Source organism: Herpailurus yagouaroundi, unplaced genomic scaffold (genome assembly GCF_014898765.1).
Source record: "Herpailurus yagouaroundi ecotype Mexico unplaced genomic scaffold, PumYag 208, whole genome shotgun sequence".
Taxonomy (NCBI): domain Eukaryota; kingdom Metazoa; phylum Chordata; class Mammalia; order Carnivora; family Felidae; genus Herpailurus; species Herpailurus yagouaroundi.
This window is the reverse complement of record NW_024412439.1, coordinates 12,162,897-12,182,655: the sequence shown is the minus strand read 5'-3', so window position 1 is coordinate 12,182,655 and position 19,759 is coordinate 12,162,897. Positions and strand designations below refer to the sequence as shown.

At 54.9% G+C, this 19,759-nt stretch overlaps 1 long non-coding RNA gene across 1 annotated transcript; it reads left to right on the top strand.

The window, feature by feature from the left end:
• The first annotated feature begins 7,161 nt into the window (after window positions 1–7,161).
• LOC121016092 (uncharacterized) lies at window positions 7,162–12,916 on the top strand. Its single transcript, XR_005784100.1, has 4 exons — window positions 7,162–7,561; window positions 7,869–8,123; window positions 9,144–9,298; window positions 11,550–12,916. It is a non-coding gene; the product is annotated as an uncharacterized LOC121016092 (long non-coding RNA).
• Window positions 12,917–19,759: the final 6,843 nt, after the last annotated feature.

The following is a 19,759-nucleotide window of genomic DNA, read 5'->3' as shown; positions in this document are numbered from 1 at the left end:
CAGAGAGAGAGGGGGACACAGAATCCAAAGCAGGTTCCAGACCCTGAGCTGTCAGCACAGAGCCCGACGCGGGGCTCAAACTCAGGAACTGCGAGATCATGACCTGAGCTCAAGTCGGACGCCCAACCGACTGAGCCTCCCAGGCGCCCCAAGAACCATTTTCTAATTCGGTTGGACTTCAGTCACGCGCTTGCAGAATTTCCCTTCAGGCAGCTAGTATGTTCTTCAGCTGTGGTGCAGTTTGGGCTCCTGTGACCGCCTAGACGCACACGCGTGTCCCCCGTGTGTCGGGAGGGCAGGGGAAGAGCTCTTTGGGGCGTGAGGGGGAACGTGGTGGGGTTTTTTGGGGGGGGCTGAGCAGTAGGTTCAGCAGATTCGCTTCTTCGGGACAAATTCTTGTTCCACGTTTTGGATTTCCCCACAGAGGGAACCAGGAGAGGGGCGGGGAGCCCTCTTGTTAGCAAAGACGCAGGGCCCGTTTTTTATCGTATTTTCTTTCTTCATACTGCAGCTTAGGGTTTCAAACCTAAAGCCGATGTGGGAACACGAGAGCCCTATAAAAATCATTTCTATATGTGACTGAGTATTCGCGCATGTTAAACGGAACTCTCCGGAATTGCAGATGTGGCCGCACACCTTCGCTCATAAAACCGAGCAGATCCTGCCGGGACAAGGAACGATTTCTCTTCAACGTTCAGAACGATACAGAGCGGGTACCGTGTAAAGCAGGGTCTGTCTGTGATGATCTCGTCTGTGGTCTTCACGGAGATCTCGGATACCTCAAGGGGTTTCAAACCTCATTACCTCTAGGACAGAGCCTGACGGTTCCCGGGATGGGCAGAAAGTGCAGGAAGGCTGCACCACGTCAAGACATTAGGAAGCCATCGTTTTAGGTCAGGGTTACTTAGAAGTTCCGTCTGCGAAATCCAATTTCAGGCACAAAAATGGCTTCATGTCTTTTTTCCTTTCCCTCCCCAGAGAGAACTACTTCTCAGCGTGCCTCTAAGATCCTCTCGCTTTTCCAGCTAGATTCCTTCACCTGGCTTTTGTTAAAACTTAGTAAGTCGGACCAAACTGGCTTGTGTCTCCCTGACGTGAACGTTTCACCAGAGCCAGCCTGGGCTCCAGCCTTTCTGACAGCTGATGGGTTGTTTCTCAAGGCAAGTGAGAGCTTATAAGCACTTTCTGAATATGATACAGCACATGCTGGTTAGCAGAGCACGTACAGGCCAGGTGTTTGGGGAACAGTTTGTGAAAGCCAATGAATTTCGCAAATGGTCGAGAGGATGAGAAGTTCTCCGCGTCCCAGGCCACGGTGCTCAGGACTCTGTAACCAGAGGAGGCGAGCGGGGGGCACTATTTGCTGCAACGCCGGGTCTGTCGGACTCCAGGCGATTGGGTGGCCAGCTGAAAATGCTGGTTAAGTCGGTCGGTTGTGGGTGGGACATCTCCCCACCCAGCCGACGCAGCTCCAGACTGGGATTCTTGAACTGGTGACGGCTGACGCTTGTCTCCCTTCTCTTAGCCTGCTCTCAGGCTGCTGCTGATGGCAAATGTTCCGGTGTGACTGTCCATCCCATTTCCCTTGCTTCTAGCGCCTTTGATGTCTTATCTCTTGGTTCTTCGTCCTGCTTTGACATCCAACAGCCTCTGTTGTCCTTTGAAGAGCACATTAAAGATGCCTGGGCAGGGGCACCGGGGTGGCTCGGTCGGCTAAGCGTCCGACTCTTGGTTTTCGCGGTTCCCGAGTCAAGCCCCGTGTCGGGTTCTGCACTGTGCTGGGGACCCTCTGTCTCCCTCTCTCTCTGCCCCTCCCCTGCTCACTTCCTCTGTGTCTCTCTCACTACATAAAGAAACTTTTTTTAAAAATGCCTGGGCATGCCTCTTCCCTAGGAAGCATCAGGCAAGGCAAAACACCGAGGAAGGAGGGAGCCGAGAATTCTGGGCTCTCCGGGGCATCCAGGCAGCCTCCGTGGGATTGGGCCGTCCGACCAGGTGTGATAAAGGGCCGCGAGGGGGCCCCGAACAGCAGGGCAGGTGACAGGGCTGGTGGCAGCGGAGAGATGCGTCCAGACCGGCCACGGCCATCCCTCCACTGGGTCCAGTGCTGGCACGGGACGCGGGGGCAATGTTGGACCCTCTTCCTGCCGCCCGAGGCCTCACCCGCACCTCCAGGTCCCCCGTCTTCCCGGCCTCTGTCGTGGCCCCCCTGCTCTCATCAGTGTCCTGAGGCAAAGAGCCATTAAGTTCCCAAGGTTCTGGTTCAGAAATTCACGGAAAAGTGGGAAGACGAGGTCGGCGGACAGGTGTACTCCTTTCGTGGATTGCGAGCACTGTGCCACGTTCCTGCTTGCCGAGCCGTGGGTAGGACGGCACAGAGACCGCGATGCTCGGGCCGAGCACTTGGACATCCACGGAGACACCCACGTCCTCCCGCACGCGTGTCTGTTAGCACACTCCAGAAATCAGACATTGATTCACCTGATGTACAGCCTGTTTTCAAATGTCTCTAATTGTCCCCACATGCCTTTCATGGCTGTTAAAAAACTGAAAAACCCCAGGGTCCCGTAGAAGTTCACGCGCCACGTTCCGTTGTTACGTCTTTTTAACGTCTTAATCTAGAACAGTCTCCCCACTCTCTGCTGTCTATTTTCCATTCGATTCTTTTCAAGAGCCCGGGCAGGGTGCCTTCCCGGCCGAGCCCCAGTCTGCACGTTTCTGTTTCCTCCCGACCAGACGTGGACAAGATGTGTTCGGCACAAATACACCCAGCGTGGTGGCAGGTGAGGGGCTCGCGCTGTGGGCTGGCCCGCCCTCCGCCGTGGGGGGGTTCGACTGCACACGCGCCTTTAGGGTCATCGAATGATGATTTTTACCTGAATCTGTAATGATGCCGGGCGTTGACTGATTTATTTTTTTATTTTATTTTTTAATGTTTATTCATTTTTGAGACAGAGAGAGACAGAGCATGAACGGGGGAGGGTCAGAGAGAGGGAGACACAGACGCTGAAACAGGCTGCAGGCTCTGAGCTGTCAGCACAGAGCCCGACGCAGGGCTCGAACTCACGGACCGCGAGATCACGACCTGAGCCGAAGTCGGCCGCCCAACCGACTGAGCCACCCAGGCGCCCCAGACTGGTGATTTTTAAACTCCACTCAAACTCATGAGTTCTTTTATTGTTTGTTTTTGTTTCGTTTGGTGGGTTGTAACCACAATGGTCCAAGGCCGGCCTGCCCGCTGGAAGGAGTCAGCTCTGGGGTCCCTTTGATGCGTCCCCAGGCATCTCCGGGCACCTCCTGCTTTGGGCACAAGGTGCTCCCAGCTGACTTTTGACTTAAACTTGGAATCAGTCGTTTCCTTGAGAAATCCGGCCTCTTTTAGAGGGGACTCAGATTTATCTATCAAGATTCGGAAGCTGGCTGTGTTCAATGCAGGACGTGGGCGTCCCGCGGTGGTCACGGGAAGGACGTTTTGTGCAGAGATGCCCGCAGAGGCCACAGTGCCTCCCGTTTAAATCCCGCACCGCACGACTCAGCCGACTGGCCTCTTTTCTTCCATTTCCTTTTCTCTGACCCTTCTGATTCCCCACGATGTCCATATGTCCGCACATTTCTTCCTCAAGACACAGACAACACTGCCGTGGTTTTACGCCAATGCCACTGCCAGTAACAGGCCACTAAGTGAGGTCCCGGAGGCCTCTGGGCAGCACAGAGAACAGGTTCAAAGTTACGGATTGGACGCACGTTGCCGTCACTTGTTTCCACCTGTGTTCAGTCGAGGGTTTGTCTCCGTCATTTTATTTCATTTCCGTGGATCTGAAGTTCTTTGGCTAATTCAGAATCACGACCAAACGAGGTTTATTTCCTCGTCCTCCACCCAGCCCTGCTGTGCTTGTCGCCGGTCCGTCCGTCCGTCCGTCCTTCCCCTCCCGCGGCAGGAAGCAAATGCAAACCGTGCCTCTATTTCCCGTCCTGTCTTACACAGCAGAAAGCGTGGCACATACTCTCTGTGGACTTTGCTTTTCATTTTTGTTCACAAGTGAAGTTTGGGGCTCCGACTCTTGATTTCAGCTCAGGTCGTGATCTCACGGTTCACGGAATCGAGCCCCGCGTCGGGCTCTGATGTTGGCGGCGTGGAGCCTGCTTGGGTCTCTCTCTCTCTCTCTCTCTCTCTCTCTCTCTCTCTCTCTCTCTCAAAATAAAAAATCTTTAAAAAAAAGAAACAAGGGCAGATGTCCCCGCCCCCGGACAGCACAGCCGCGGGGCCCTCCAGCCTGTGCGCGCTGAGCTTTACTCGGGGGCGCCCGGCCGCCGGCACCAGGGACTCTGCTGGGGAGCTCTCGGCTCGGTGCGTGTGCTGTTCACACTCGTGGGGACGAGTCCTCGGGGTGAAAGCCCAGGCACGAGATTGCTGGCTGGAAACGCCGCGCGGGTCTCTGCGGAAACGGTCAAATCTCGCTGCACCCGGTGGTGCCACCTGCACTCCCACCGCCAAGGTGTGAGGACACCTGTCTCCCCCCCCGCAAGGGAGCGTGCTCAGCCTCGTGGACTTCCGCCATTCCCCGGGCGACAGGGGCTGTCAGCGTTGTGTCTGTTTTTACTTGTCGTGTGAGCGTTTTTATATACATGTGAACCACTCCTGTGTCTTCTCCTGTGACCTCCCTCTGTTCACCTCTCCTGTCCATCTTTCTTTTATTCCTCTTGATTTTTAAGAGCTCTTTATATACGAGGAGGACTTCTGTATCTCTTTGTGCTGGTTTCTCCGTCCCCTCGGCCCCGGAACCGTGTCTGGTTTGTATCACTTCTCACTCGGATTGTAATGACCTCCTAACTGGCTTCCAGACCTCCCCCCCTCGGCCCCCGTTGTCTGCACCGCCCCCAGGAAGAGCCTCTCCAATATGTGTCATCATGTCACCTCCACTGAGTGCATTCTCACGTCCTTGGGACAAGCAATTCCTTCACGGGGCATCGAAGGCCATCTCACCCGCCTCGAGTCCAGCCACAGTTCTCCCTTTGCCCTGCTGTCCCCGTTCACCCGACTCCTCCTACCTGGTGCCCAGAGCTCAGTCTACACCCGGGGAGAACCTCACCGACGCCCTCTGCTCCTCGGCTCCCAGAACGTCACGAGCTGGGTCTGCCCGTCACCGACCGCCTCATTCGATCACTAGGCCGTGAGCTCGGGAGGACAGAGGTGCCTGGTTTCCTCGGGGGTCCCCGTGGCCTGACACGTGCTTGACACATAGCGGGGGCTCCAGGAGTGTCTCGGAGGGGTGGCCAGGCTGTGAACTCAGTGCCGGGTGAACACGGGAGGAGCTGGCTGAATGGAGCCCTTGTTCAGGCCTGTGGACCCGGCCCAAGTTTCTGAAGGCCGAGTGCTTCCTTTCAGAATTAATCGGGTGCCATTGCCTTTCTCTCCAGCGGGACGTTCTTGTTCGGGAGGGCTTCAGCTCCGCTCCGGGGGGCTCCCGGACGCCGGGGAAGGTGGCCCCGGGGTCACAGCTGTGCTCCCGTGGGTGTCTGCTTTACTCAGCAGATGTTCATACGTGAGGCCGAAGGTAACTTGACTGGGGCCCCGCTGGTTCACGTTTCCGTGCCCAGGGTGCAGCGTCACGGCCTCGGAAGAGGGACAGTTACTAGCGTCACGGGGCGACCACCATCTCCTGGCCATTATCCCCAGACTGGAAAAAAAAAAAAAAATCACCTTTGGTGAGAGCCCAGGGGACCCCGCCCTCTGGGGCTGCTGCACTCAGAACACGGGACCCCCGCCGCCCCTGCACCCACACGACGGTCTGGGGGCCGTGCTCCCCGAGGCCAAAGAGCCCAGCAGAGTGAACAGTCGGGCCTGTGCCGGCGTGGCGGGGCCACGTGGATCAACCACCCTGCGCGTGCGGAGTCACGGCGAAGGCTCTGGAGCCACTCGGTGCGTCCACGTGGGCTCCCCAGGGGCCGAGGGCGCTGTGTCGGGCCCAGCTGGCCGCAGCGGGCGCTCAGTGGCCCTTTGACCTGGTCTGCCCACCTGTTGACCTTGTGCTACCGTCACGGCCACGCTCGCACGTTGGGGAACTGCGGGGACACCGCTCGCCAGGCCACCCGGTCGCTGTAATAACGGAGCTGGTTCGGGGGGGTTCGTGGGCTCATGGTGTGTGGAGGGTTAAACGGTTCGCAGCGGCCTCACGCTGGTGTTTCCTCTGCCCCCGGGAGGGGTGGGCTCCAGGCGGTTTCCCTCTGGGCCGAGGAGTTCTATTTCAGAGGAGATCTGTGTGTTTCTTTGTTACTTTATCCACGGCTCACCCGCCCGGAGCAGGGTGACTCAGGGGAAATGGGTATTTTCAGCCAGGGGCCACCACAGCTGCTGCATCAAGTGTCTTTGGACCGGCCGGTTTCACGACAGGTGTGTTTTTATTCAGGAAAAATAATGCACTTAATTTAGAGGATGCACTTCCCTTCCAAGAACATGGCCCTTCCTCTCTCCCCACCCACCCCTCCCGCCCGTAACCCGCGGGAGGGTGACCTCGTGTTCCCAGTGCAGAGGCCACCAAGCCCCCAGCCGGCAGACGGGGCTTCCAGTCTGCACCGTCCCCTCTCCCGAGTGGGTGGGGCCCGCCCTGCGAGCCTGGGGGCGGGGGGCTGGGGGAGGCCGGACGCTGGGGTCCTTGCGGGCCCAGGCATGAGGAGGCACACAGACGAGGGGGCCCGTGCCATATGGGTGTTCTATCCTAAACCCTTTTAAAATCAGTTTTACCGAGGGGCGCCTGGGTGGCTCAGTCCCGACTTCAGCTCAGGTCATGATCACACAGTCTGTGGGTTCGAGCCCCGCGTCGGGCTCTGTGCCGACAGCTCGGAGCCTGGAGCTGCTTTGGATTCTGTGTCTCCCTCTCTCCCTGCCCCTCCCCTGCTCATGCTCTGTCTCTCTCTGTCTCAAAAATAAATAAAAACATTGAAAAAAAATTTTAATCAGTTTTATTGAGACAAAATCAAAACCCTCTTAAGAGGGTGCTAATTCTGTTAGCAAAGTAATACTTGTGCAGAGAGTAAATGGTGGGAAAGATGCCTTCACCAACCCCCCCCCCCCACCCCCACCCCTGCCAGGAGGCCTCCTCACGGTCCCTTTTCCGTGGATTCCCTTTGCATTTGCCCGTATCTCTAGTTGGCTTTGTTTTACCTTTCTTTCTCGATGTTCCCTTTGGATGCATCCACGGATTTCCCACGGTGGGGGTGGGGGCCGGGCTGTCCCACTCTGTGGCCCCCACACGTCCCCCCCCCCGTGTGGTCACCTCTCGAGCGTGGGTTTAAGTCACCGTGAGAGTCTCTGTGAGTCCGACTCAAAACATTCCCCGGCTGAATTCTTCTCTTCTTCCCCAGACCTGCCATGGTGACTTCGGAAGCGTTCACAAGTTCTGTGAGTCCACGTCCATCAAGAAGGGAAACTGATCCCTGCCCTACTGAATACGGTGACTGGATTCCAGGGAACAGACGCGGAGGCCGTGCTGTGTTGCTGCTGGCGCTGGGGCATAAAGGCCACGTGGCTTCTCAGCGCGTCTGTGCAGCCCGGGGCCACCACGTAAGGAGTCTGGCCACTCTTGAAGGCACCACGCTCAGGAGATCGTGGGCAGATACTGGGGCAGGGAGGGAGGGATGTCCAGACCCCTGCTGTCCAGCCCCAGCTCCTGGGATCTTCGAGGGGCCCCGGCCCCAACCACCAAGTGAGACACACGTGGCCGAGCCCAGTCAACTGCTGGAACCACGCGCGTTAATAATAATAATAATAATGTGATTGTTGTTTTGTGCTCTACGTCTGGGCTGGTTCCGCAGTCGGTAATGGGAACGTTGATCTGGTCGCCTCACTGAGGGCAACTTTATCCTTCCAGACCGAAGCCTGGGAAACATTTTTGACCCCATCTTTCTGCACACGTCACCACTAGTATGTCACAGAATACTTGGGCTCGTCCTTCAAGTCCACCCCAAACCCAGCCACCTCACAGGGCCTGCAGGGCCGACAGCTGGTCCGAGCCCCATCGTGTCCTGCCCCGGAGCACGGCAGTGGCCTCCTACCTGTACCAGTGTCTTGCTCCCTCCTTCCCTGGCTTATTCTCGACACAGCACGTGAAATTTCCTGCCGACAGGTGAGTCAGGGCAACCCCCCCACTCCTTGCAGCAGCTGAGTCCCTGTCCCTCAGAGTGGAAGCCTGTCCTGGCCCCTCCTACCCTGTGACATCATCCCCTGCCCCCCCTTCTGTCCCGCCCCCTCCTCCTAGAACACAATGTACCTCAGGCCCTTTGCACAAGACATGCTCGTCATCTATTTCCTGGAACCAATAATTACGGCTGACGTTCTACTTGCCCAGTGCTCCACGCACCATTCGCTAATTTCCCAAGTGCTTCAGTGTTTCTGGTGCTGGTTTCCATGCCACAGGCATGTCGTTTTCTCCCGTCCTTTGGGTGGTCTGTCTCCAACAGCGGTCACCCTGGCATTTCCTGTCGGTGCCCGGCTGTGTGGAGCCCGTGAGTCCCCTCCCACAGCCCTGCGCTCCGTGCACTTGCTCACCCGGTGGGCACACAGCCAGAGCGCGTGTGAGACGTGCATTCCGCTCCCCTGCCTCCCTGGTCACCTGGTCCGAGCGAGTCGGAGCGCTCGGTCCGTAGCTCGCTCTCACACACGATGGCGGCGGGGGCTCTCTCACTCGCAGTGGGGACCGCTCCCCTCGCTGTGCGGTGACTATTGAGACACCGGCTGCCACTCTGGTCTTCAGAGCGGGTTTCTCCCTGCAGATCTTACAATTTTTTTTTAAACATTTATTTCTTCTTGAGAGGGCCTAACATCGGTACTTCTCTGACCGAATTCTTCAAGGGATCTTGGCGTCCACGTTCTTTTCCTGTCCCTGCACGTGTCTCTCCTCCGGGTCCTCTCTGCTGGCCGTGGGTGGGGGGGTCTCTATCTTCAAGCTGACCCCTGGTGCTCTCGGCCGTGCACTCTCGTCTGAGCCCGACCTCCTGGGCAGGTGAGGGAGGCCGGGGGCTTGTCTGTGGGGGGAGGGCCTGCACAGGTGACCTCAGAGCTGGGACCCTCTGCCCCGGGGCCATGGGGGGCCGGCAAGGCTGCTGGAGGCAGGAGGAGGTAGACACAGCCTTTATCCCGATTTTAGGGCCAGGCCTCCTCGAACGTTCCCGCCTCCTGCGGATCCTGGCCTCCCTTCTCCGGACCTCGGGCTCCACAGGCCGGTCCTCAGGCCTCTGCGTCCTCCAGGCACCCGCGGGACTCACTCGCCCACACCGTGCCTTCAGCCATCGTTCCCTCCAGGTGTGCACACGCGTGTTCACTTCTTCACCGCGTCCTGGTGACGCTTTGCAGGCGGAGTGGGCAGCCGGCCACGTTTGCTCACACCTGGGTTGCCTTTAATTTCCAGAATTTGTGTTGCTCAATGAGAAGGGAGGGAACTGGGACACACAGTCCGCGTGCAGGACGTGGACCCTCACTCAGGGCGCGTCCTTCCCCGGGGGGCCCGCACCTCCCACCCCTACACGCGCCTGGCACCCACCCTGCGGGGTCTAGGAAGTAGGGGATGGGAACAGGTGGTGCCCCCGCTGAGGGTCTGGGAAGTCGGGGGGGGGGGGGGGGGAAAGGGGGAGCCCCCCCCTCCAGGATCTAGGAAGCTGGGGGGGTGAGGACATGTGGTGCTTCTTGGAGCCACGTGTGTCATGAGAATGCTGGAGGGCGGGGCTCACACACACTAGTATAATTTTGGGGTGTCCTTGACTAGAGGCGCTGGGGGTGCAGTCTAACTGCCCTGAAGCAAGAGGCAGGCTTCCGGGGCCTTCTGGGAAGTGCGCCCACCCGGAGGGGAGAAGGGCGTTCCCTCTGGTCTCCGACCCCCTGGCCAGGCGCACAGCAATGACACGTGGGGCGCCCAGCTCAGCCTGGAGTTTTCCCCCTCCCCGCACGAACCAGTCCCTCTGCGAACGGCCGTTCTGCGCCCCCTCGCCCCCCTTCTAAAGTGTTCCACCCACTCCTGCCCGGATGCTTCTTTTTCAACACCGAAGTCCCTGTTCCGTTTGCCACAGAGACACCCGGGTTCCAGTTCTGTCTCTGTCACTGATTGCCTGGAAATAGCCTTCAATTCAGGACCTAGACCCGAGCGGCCCAGGCTGGAACCCCGGCCCTGCGCGAGGCCCGCGTCCTCCGGGGCAGGCACGCAGTCCCCAGGGGCAGCTCCGCGGGGCCTCCCGTCTGTCCCATGCTGAGCTCCGGCCTCCGGGGCTGGGGAGGGGGCCGCGCCCAGGCAGGCTGGCGGTTCACCCGGTTCACAGGGCGCCAGCCGCCCCCTGGATCATCCTCCCCGCTGGAAACCCTGCACGCTGGTTTCTCCGGCGCCCAGGACGCCTGGCGGGTGAGGCTTCGCAAAGGGCTGAGGCAGAGGAAATGCGATCTCGCTGAGTGTTTGGTCTCCCGGGACCTCCTAGCAACGGCAACATAGCAACCGGGGGACAGCCCTTTTGTTCAAGACGGCGGACTGCATTGAAAAAAGTGTCGTTCCGCCTTGAAACCACTTGACCGGTCCTCTGCCGTGCGCACGCCCCTGTGGCAACCGTGGGCTTTGATCTTGTCGATCTTGTCTGTGTCACGGAGGGCTGTGTGCCCCCCCCCCCCCCCAATCCTTCCAGGAGCTGCCAGCTCCCCGCCTCCTTCCCGCCAGCCTGTGAGCTCGGAGGCGGGTGACAGACCGCCCACGGCGCCCTCTCGTGGAACAACGGTGTCCTTGCGCTTAGGGCCTCGCCTGGATTGTTATTATAATAATAACTCGCTGAGTTATTATTCAGAACATAAGGCCTATCTCAAGATACAGCGTATCCACACGTTTCGCAAAACGCTTCTAAAAATCACCCATTATTTCATTTTCAATCCTTGGAACTGTGGGGTCTGCCTTCACCACCTAAGATTCTGCCTGGTGGCTCTACACACTGGCACAGTGCAGAAGACAGGCCTCTCCAGAGCATGGGACAATTGTCCTGCACGGGAGCTGCAGTGAGACCTCAAAGACGCTGCCTGCAGTCACTTCCTGTGCCAGCCCTGACCGCCTTCTCCCCGGCTGGGCGAGCTGGCCGTGTCGAAGGGGGTCAGGAAACGCCCCCCTGACATAGGCCACTTCGGCACAAGGGTTATTTTGAGCTGAAGGTAACTGAGAATCAGCAGGTCAGGAACAGTGTGTTGCCCTCCTCTTATCTGCCTAAACGCATTGATTTTCCTTTGAGAGAGGTCCCCTCCACCGGGAGAAGGAGATTGTTATCACGAGATTGAGGGTCACATCAAGGTGAATCTGCACGAACAGACCTTCCTAAAATAGTCCTTATCTTCCGTTAGTTCCCCCAGATCTTTTGCTCACTTTCCCACAATTTACTGCCCTTTCCAAAAATGGCATTAAGTGCCCAAGTCTAGCCACTTCTTTGAGTTTTTGCTTCTCTTTGGTGAAGCCCCCATCGTGTGAAATATTAACATCAATGAAAATGGTATGTCTTTTCTCCTGCTAACCTGTCGTTGCCTATTTAATTTGCAGGACCCAGCGACTGATATTAAGAGGATAGAAGATCAATTTTCCCTCTCCTACGATCCCGGGTGTGGACCTAATTGTGCAAAGGGCGGGAGGTGGGTCAGCAGGCTTTGCTCCACCCTCCAGGGGCATATCTTGCAGTTGGTTCAACTCCTGAATGTCACTGCTTTATCCAACTCAGCAGCCTCAGCCGCGGTGCCCGACGAATGGCCAAAGACAAGAAACCAACCACACAAAGAGCGCAGTGCACGCTTGGCGTCACCTCATCTTGACTTTCAAGTGGCTTTATGTGCTCTGTGAAATGTTAATCCTCGAGGGTGAAATCCAAGCCGGTTTATCCTCAGAGCTACCAGTGCCAGTGGTGATGGTGAGCATCGAGGCACGAAACTTCTTCTCCTAAAACACAAGGGATCTTTTCAACACACTCACCGTTGCCGTACAAAAAGCCATTCTTGTGTCAGATCAACAGAGGGAACTGGTCCAAGTGCAAAGACAATTTGAGGCTTATGTTCTGTTTCCTGTGTCCTGTTTCCTTCCCCGGGGGAAGACCACCGGTCGGACACAGCAGGGACCCCGAAGGTCCAGGTTTCTGCAACTCGAGTTTTTATTCGGCAGGTCCTGTGGTGGGGCTGGGAACCCACAGGCCTCCCCGGTGAAGGGGTGGGTGGTCCTGATGCCGAGGCCTGAGGGCCGCCCGCATTCCAGAAACACCCCCGTTAGAACTACCAGGAGCCCGAGGCCAGACACGGTCGTCAAGGAGTAAATATATTTACAATTTCCAGGGTTTGGCCCACGCAGACTTTGCCTGGCCCACGTCCACGCAAGCAGAGGGGTATTTCCCAACAGCGAACGTGCCTGTGGCTTCCTGAACTGTACTTTGAAATAGAACATGAAGAGATAGTCATTACTTATGCAATTAATAATTCCACAGTTGACATTTAACACAATTAAGAAGGAATAATTAGCGTAATTTTTACTATGCAATGCTAATTTAAAAGGATCTCTTACAGCTCACGGGATGGGGCCAGGCTGCTCAGACTTCTGTGGGAGGCCTGGCTGGTGCCTGCGTCACTACGCTTTTCCTCTCCTGGGTCCCGGGTCCCCATGCGATCGATAATCTCATCGTAAAGAACAGAGACAACCGCCGTGTCTGGATATACTCTGCCGCTTAGGGACCTGTTCTTTATTAAATCTGCTAAATACAAAATACATGCGAATCCAAGCCCTCACACTTTACTTTCCTTGGAGAATTCTGGTATTTTCATTAGGAAATACCATCCTGTGTAATCATATATTTTTTAATTTTTTGGAACTCATGTGTTTTTAAATATATATATATATATACACATATATATAATTTTTTTTAACTTTAATGTTTATTTATTTTTGAGAGACAGACAGACCACAAGCAGGGGAGAGGCAGAGAGAGAAAGAGTCACAGAATCCGAAGCAGGCTCCAGGCTCCGAGCTGTCAGCACAGAGCCCGACGCGGGATTCGAACCCACGAACTGCGAGATCATGACCTGAGCCGAAGTCGGACGCTCAACCGACTGAGCCCCCCTAGGCGCCCCGAGAACTCGTGTCTTTAAATAGGAAGGTTGCTGAGTGGATATTTTGTTCCAGGGGCTCTTCTCAGTCTTACCCAAACTTTAAAGCGATTTTCAGGGAATAGAGTACACACTGATTATGTGTCGTATAGTTTCCCACGACTAATGTAAGATGGAATAAGTTCAAAAGCAATTAATTTGCAGAAGTCTGCCTCCTTCTCCCCCGTGCAGGGAGCGGGAGGAGAGACCTGTGTCCTCTTTACTGCTGGACTCAGGGGCCAGCCCTGGTCCAGCAACCCCAGGGCAAATGGCAGAGTCGTGTTCCTGTCCTCACAAGGCCTCTGCCCGCCCCTGGGGCTCCTGCGAGGCCCGCCTGGCCAGCTCCACACCTTCCTTAATGAGGCGCCGGGAGAGAACTTTACAACGTCTAACAAAATAATATGCAACAGTCAGTGTGTTTGGTGTATTCTTACCAAATAACTTGGCAGAATATACACTGTTTTCACTTATCTTAGATGCATGCTATAGTTTCCCTGAAATTCAAAATTCCTTGCAAGATGGACGAAAGGATTTTAAGAGATTAGAATGACTTTCTTCCTGTGAAGGTCGCTGGGCCTAAATCTTCATTCTCTAGATAAACAGGGGATCCATCTGAGAATTAAGCAAACGCGGAAGATATCTTTCCAAGGGGCGGGCACCGAATCCTAACGAATGAAAAATAGGAAATTCCGTCAGAGAAATGGAAACTTTAAAAAATCACCAAGTGGCGGAATCCTAGTACTAAAAATGAAATATTGGAAATGTAAAAATCATGGGATGGGCTCACAGCAGCATGGAAATGGAAAAAAGAACACAGAGAAAAAAGTTTGGGAAAAAATGGCGCATGTCTTTGGGAAAAATGAACGTTCTGCGGGGGGGGATAGGGAAGGGGGCGGCAGTGGGGGAGTTTGCCTCTCATCGCATATCTTTTTTTTTTTTTAATGTTTATTTATTTCCGAAGGAGAGAGAGACAGAGAGAGACAGAATCTGAAGCAGGCTCCAGGCTCTGAGCTGTCGGCACAGAGCCCGACGCGGGGCTCGAACTCACAAACTGTGAGATCATGACCTGAGCTGAAGTCGGATGCTCAACCGACTGAGCCACCCAAGCGCCCCTCATCGCATATCTTTTTTATGCTATTGTTTCTTAAATTACAGTTTTTTCAAGTTTATTTTTTGGAGTAATCTGTACACCCAATGTGGGGCTCGAACTCATGACCCCAAGATCAAGAGTCACACGCTCTTCCAAATGAGCCAGCTACAAGCTTTCCCCCGCTTTTATTTTACACTTATAACTGGAAATTTGTACCTCTTAATGCTGATCGGTCGTAAGTCTGCATTATTGTTCTAACAGGAAATAAATGCCCGCTGTATTCACGCACCCAGCCCCGCGCTGGTGATTCTGATGGAGCTGGTCCGACAAGCACCAGTAAAGAAGGGTTTCAGGCAGGTGCTGATATGGACGGCTGGGTACAAGTTTCTGCCCCCCCCATATGTGCTGTTTGTATCACTTGTTTCATACCATACGCTGCCTTGTAAGTGATGTTCCTCTGAGCGCGTCCACACACCGAGCACCTGACACAAAGTATTTACTGATCATCTCCTATGTGACAGCTCTTTGCATACATTCCGTTTAACGCACATCGTGCCCGATGAGGTAGATACTATCGTGTCCTTCGCTCACAGATGAGGAAACCGAGGTGCAAAGAAACAGGTATCCCAGATCGCCCAACCAGTATCAGTGTGAACTGGATTTTGGTTTTTGTCCTTGTCTGAGTTTAGCGGACACGCAATGGTACGTTCGTTCCGGGTGCACAACACAGTGACTCACCTCTCTCGTGTGATGCTGTGTTCACCAGGGTAGCTCCGACCGGTCACCATCCAAGGCTATGACGGTATCATGGACTGTATTCCCTATGCTATGCCTTTTATTTCCGCGGCTTGTTCATTCCCTGACTGGAAGCCCGTGCCTCCCACGCCCCCTCATCCATTCTGCCTACCCCCTCCACCCTCTCTCCTCTGGCAGCCTCGGTTTGTTCTCCGTGTTTACAGGCCCCATTCTGCTTTCTGTTCACTGATTATTTGTTTCCTTTTATTCCACTTACGTGTGATATCCCATGGGGTTTGTCTGTCTCTGTCTTATTCCACTTCGCATAATACCTTCTAGATCCATCCGTGCTGTCACAAACAAGACACAGAACCCGAACGAGGCTCCAGGCTCCGAGCTGTCAGCCCGGAGCCCCACGCGGGGCTCGAACTCACGGACCGCGAGATCGTGACCTGAGCTGAAATCGGACGCTCAACTGACTGAGCCACCCAGGCGGCCCTCGTCTTTTTTTTTTTTTTTTCATGCTTATTTATTTTTGAGAGAGAGAGAGAGAGAGAGAGGACCTGTGTGAGATGGGGAGGGGGACAGAGGATCTGAATCCGGCTCCGAGCTGGCAGCACAGAGCCCGACGCGGGGCTTGAACCCACAAACCGTGAGATCATGACCTGAGCTGAAGTCAGACACTTAAGTGACTGAGCCACCCAGGCGCCCCTGTTTCTCGTCTTTTTAAAAATGTTTATTTATTTACTTTGAGAGAGAGAGAGAATTAAAGTAGTCTGTGTGCTCAGTACGGAGCCCAACCTGAGGCTCGATCCCAAGGATGTGACATCGTGACCTGAGCCGAAATCAAGAGTGGGATGCTCAACCGACTGAGCCCCCCCGGGCGCCCCACCTCATCGTTTTAATTTAGCCACACTGCCAGGTACGAGGTGACATCTCATGGTGGTTTTGATTTGCATTTCCCTGGTGATTAGAGCCTGAACTGGGTTTGAACTCAGGTCTGACGGCAGAGGCTGGCCGCATGCTGCCCATCCTGAAGCATCTAGAACGGTGCTATGCAGCTAGCGGAGTGCAAAAAGGCGGAGTGCAAAAGGGATTTGTTAAACACGTGTGTAAATAAGGTAAAAAGTTTTCTGAACTGCAGGCATGTAATTACTAATTACATGTTCAGGAAAACCACAAAATTTCTATCATTGTTATGGCGGGGACGCTTCTGGGGCTGCACCCAACGACAACAACAAATAATTATTAGGAACCGGAATTTCAAGGGAATCCTGCACATGTCGGTTATGTAATGGCTTCACCAAAGCAGAAATTGGATTTCCACTCTCTTTTCTGGAAATGACCGAACGCAGTGACTCTGTTACAGGACTATCTGTCTTGTTCCTACTGTTCTGTGCTCAGCTTTCTTTAAACATTTAATTATTTTTGCGAAGGTAGTACATGTCTGTGGTTCAAAATCCGAAAGACACAGGAGGGTATTTCGTGGGAGGCCTCCCGTCCACGGCGGCCCCCCCAGCTGCCTAGTTTCTTTTAGGGCCGGCCGGCATCACCAGCTCCTGGTGTATCCTTCCCGGGATATTTATGCGTTTACAAGGAAACGTGTGTATGTTTTTGCTTTAGGAAAAGAGTCGTCTTTCCTCTCACGTGACTGCTCTCACGTGACTGTCACGCTCGCAGCGCTGCTGATGCCCAGCCTGTGGGGTTTTTCCCACGGCAACCAACTCCATGACACCAGCCGGGAGTCCTTCGATTTAACCCAATTCTGACCCTGTCCGCCCAGAGATCGTGCCAGGTCGCGCAGGTTGAGGGCTCGGTCCCACGAATCTGCCCCACTTCAGATGCCGGTGGGAAGGACTAGGTCCCCCGGTTACGCGCAGCTCTCGTCCGACTTGGCTACAGATCAGACGTTCTCACCACCTCTTTCCCCTTGGACTTGATGAGTTGCTTAGAAGGCTCGCAGAACTCAGGGAGGCCCTTGCTTCTGTTTGCCAGCTTATTAAGGGTCGTGGACGAAGGCCACGCACGGCGCGAGGTCTGGGAGGGTCCCCAGCACGGAAGCCCCTGTCCCCGCGGACTCGGGGGGCGTCACTCTCCCCGGGGGGACACGATCACCAGCCCGGAGGCTCCCCAGCCCCGACTGCCGTGGTTTTACGGGGGCTTCCCCGTGTGGGCATGGCCGGCTATGAACCTTCTCTGGCCCCTCTCCCCTCTCCGGAGGACGGGGGTCCGAGCTTCCAGCCCTTCCACTGACCAGTCCCCGTCCAGGAGCCCAGCCAGAGTCGCCTCAGTGGAACGAAAGAGGCACGCGGTGTTCTGTCACTTGGGGGGCTCACGAGGGTTCCGGGGGCCCCGCGCGAGGAACAGGGACGAAGACCAAATACAACTCTCTTATCATAAACCACAATATCAGTTTCCTTCCCCCCGTTTCGTGCGCAAACGATGGCGTCCGATACCAACAGGCTCGCACCTTGATTCTTGCTGTTTGTTTCCTCGTTGAATATTAACCCTTGGAGAGCCTTTCGCTTCCTTGCTCTTACGTTCACAGTTCACAGTCGTAGAGACCCCACGCTTCTTTAACAAGCCCCCTGTCGATGGGCGGCTCAAGTCCCCGGTCTTTACTGCCGAGGGTGTTGTGAATGCCACCGCGTGCGGGCCTCGTCCCCGGAGCGCCCGGCGGAGCCCCAAATGTTGAACGTGTTCCATCTTTGGTTTGCTCGCAGGGACAGCAGCCTGGGGCAAGCGCTGTGGGTCTGATCAGACACACGTCCCCCGAGCGTCTCCAAAGCTAAACCCGAAAAGGCCGGAAACAAAAGGCGTTTCGTAAGAGTTGATCCAGCAGTTTTGGAGGCGAGGGACACGCGGCCAAAGCACCGCCAAGACTCCGCCGTGACTCAGGAGCCCAGGCGTCGGGCAGTAGGACGGCCTGAAGCAGGGCCCCTGCCCGGAGGTTGTCGCCGTGCGAAGCAGCCAGCACGACATCTCCCGCGGTGACGGGGGCTCTCCCGGGATCACTCGCACAGCCCACTCTTCTTTAAGGGAACCAGGACAACACACGATGAGGGACGTGATACGGCCACTCAGCTCAGGTTCCAGAAGGCAGATACGGGCTACACGCCTTGCCAGATTCAAGAAAGGTCTCCATCAAGCCTCGGGCGTTCTACTTGGAGAAGGCCACCTTGGACTACCTCGGAAATGCCCGGCAGGTCCTCCCGAGCACGCGAGTGACTGCAGGGCTCAGACGACGGGCTCAAGGGTTAGGGTTACAGGCTGTAGCGTTATGTCCTTGAAATCCCAGTTTTTGGCTCAGGTCGGCTCAGCTAAAAAGAGGTGGCACTGGGATTCCAGTGACAGTATCGTATCAGCTTCCACATCTATTATTTCTCCTTATTTAAAACAGTTAGGGGCGCCTGGGTGGCTAGGCAGGTTGAGCATCCAACTTCAGCTCAGGTCACAATCTCGCGGTTCGTGAGTTTGAGCCCCGCGTCGGGCTCTGTGCTGATAGCTCGGAGCCTGGAGCCCGCTTCGGATTCTGTGTCTCCCTCTCTCTGCCCCTCCCCTGTCCAAATCTCTCTCTCACTGAAAAATACATAAATATAAAAAATTAAATAGAACAGTTAGCTGTATAATAATGAGAAAATCCTACAGATAAGTGGTAGCAAATGACATTCATTTTCTAGACTTGCAAACCCAATATATTCTTCAGCCAAAAACTGACCCTGAGAGAGACCATGTGAGCAGGGGAGGAGGCCAGAGAGAGAGAGAGGGACAGAGGATCTGAAGTGGGCTCTGTGCCGACAGCAGAGAGCCTGAGGCGGGGTTTGAACTCATGAACCGTGAGATCGTGACCTGAGCTGAAGTTGGACGCTTAACGGACTGAGCCACCAGGTGCCACTGAATAGACCCTTCTTAATGAAAAACGCTTTTAGATGTAGCAGTCGGCTTTTGGGGTCACAGTGCCCTCTTTCTCAGATTAAAAATGAGGAGCAGGGGCACCTGGGTGGCTTAGTCAGTTAAGCATCCAACTCTTGATTTCGGCTCAGGTCATGAGCTCATGGTTCACGAGGTCAAGCCCCGTGTCAGGCTCTGTGCTGGGAGTCTCTCTGTCCCTCTCTCTCTCTCCCATGCTCACGCTCTCTCTCAAAAATAAAGAAACATTAAAAAAATTTTTTTAAATAAGTAAAGTTTGTATCCATGGATGGAAACTACTGAAAGGACTTTCCAGCACAGCAGCCCAAAGGAGGACTGTCTGGGAGGTGATGAGTTCCCGTCCCTGGGCATGATCAAGCACTGGGCAACAATTTGGCACGGATGTTGCAGAGGACATTTCCATGTCCGATTGGACCAGACAACCTTTCAAGTTCCAAGAATCAGATTCTTTTTTTTTTTTAATTTCTTTTAACCTTTATTTATTTTTGAGACAGAGAGAGACAGAGCATGAACGAGGGAGGGTCAGAGAGAGAGAGACACAGAATCTGAAACAGGCTCCAGGCTCTGAGCTGTGAGCATAGAGCCCGATGCGGGGCTCGAACTCAGGGACCACGAGATCACGACCTGAGCTGAAGTCGGATGCTTAACCGACTGAGCCACCCAGGCGCCCCCAGATTCTCTTAAAAGATATTCCAAAAATCCCAAAGTAGACCCATAGATTTAAAAACTACCAAAATTGCTTTCCAAAGTTCTCTCACGTGAAATGAAATAAAGGGGAGGAGAATTCTGGCCCCACGTATGCTGAGTGCTTAGAACGTTTGAAGGACTAGAACTATATTAAGCCGTACCTAAGCCATCAGAAATGTACATCGAAA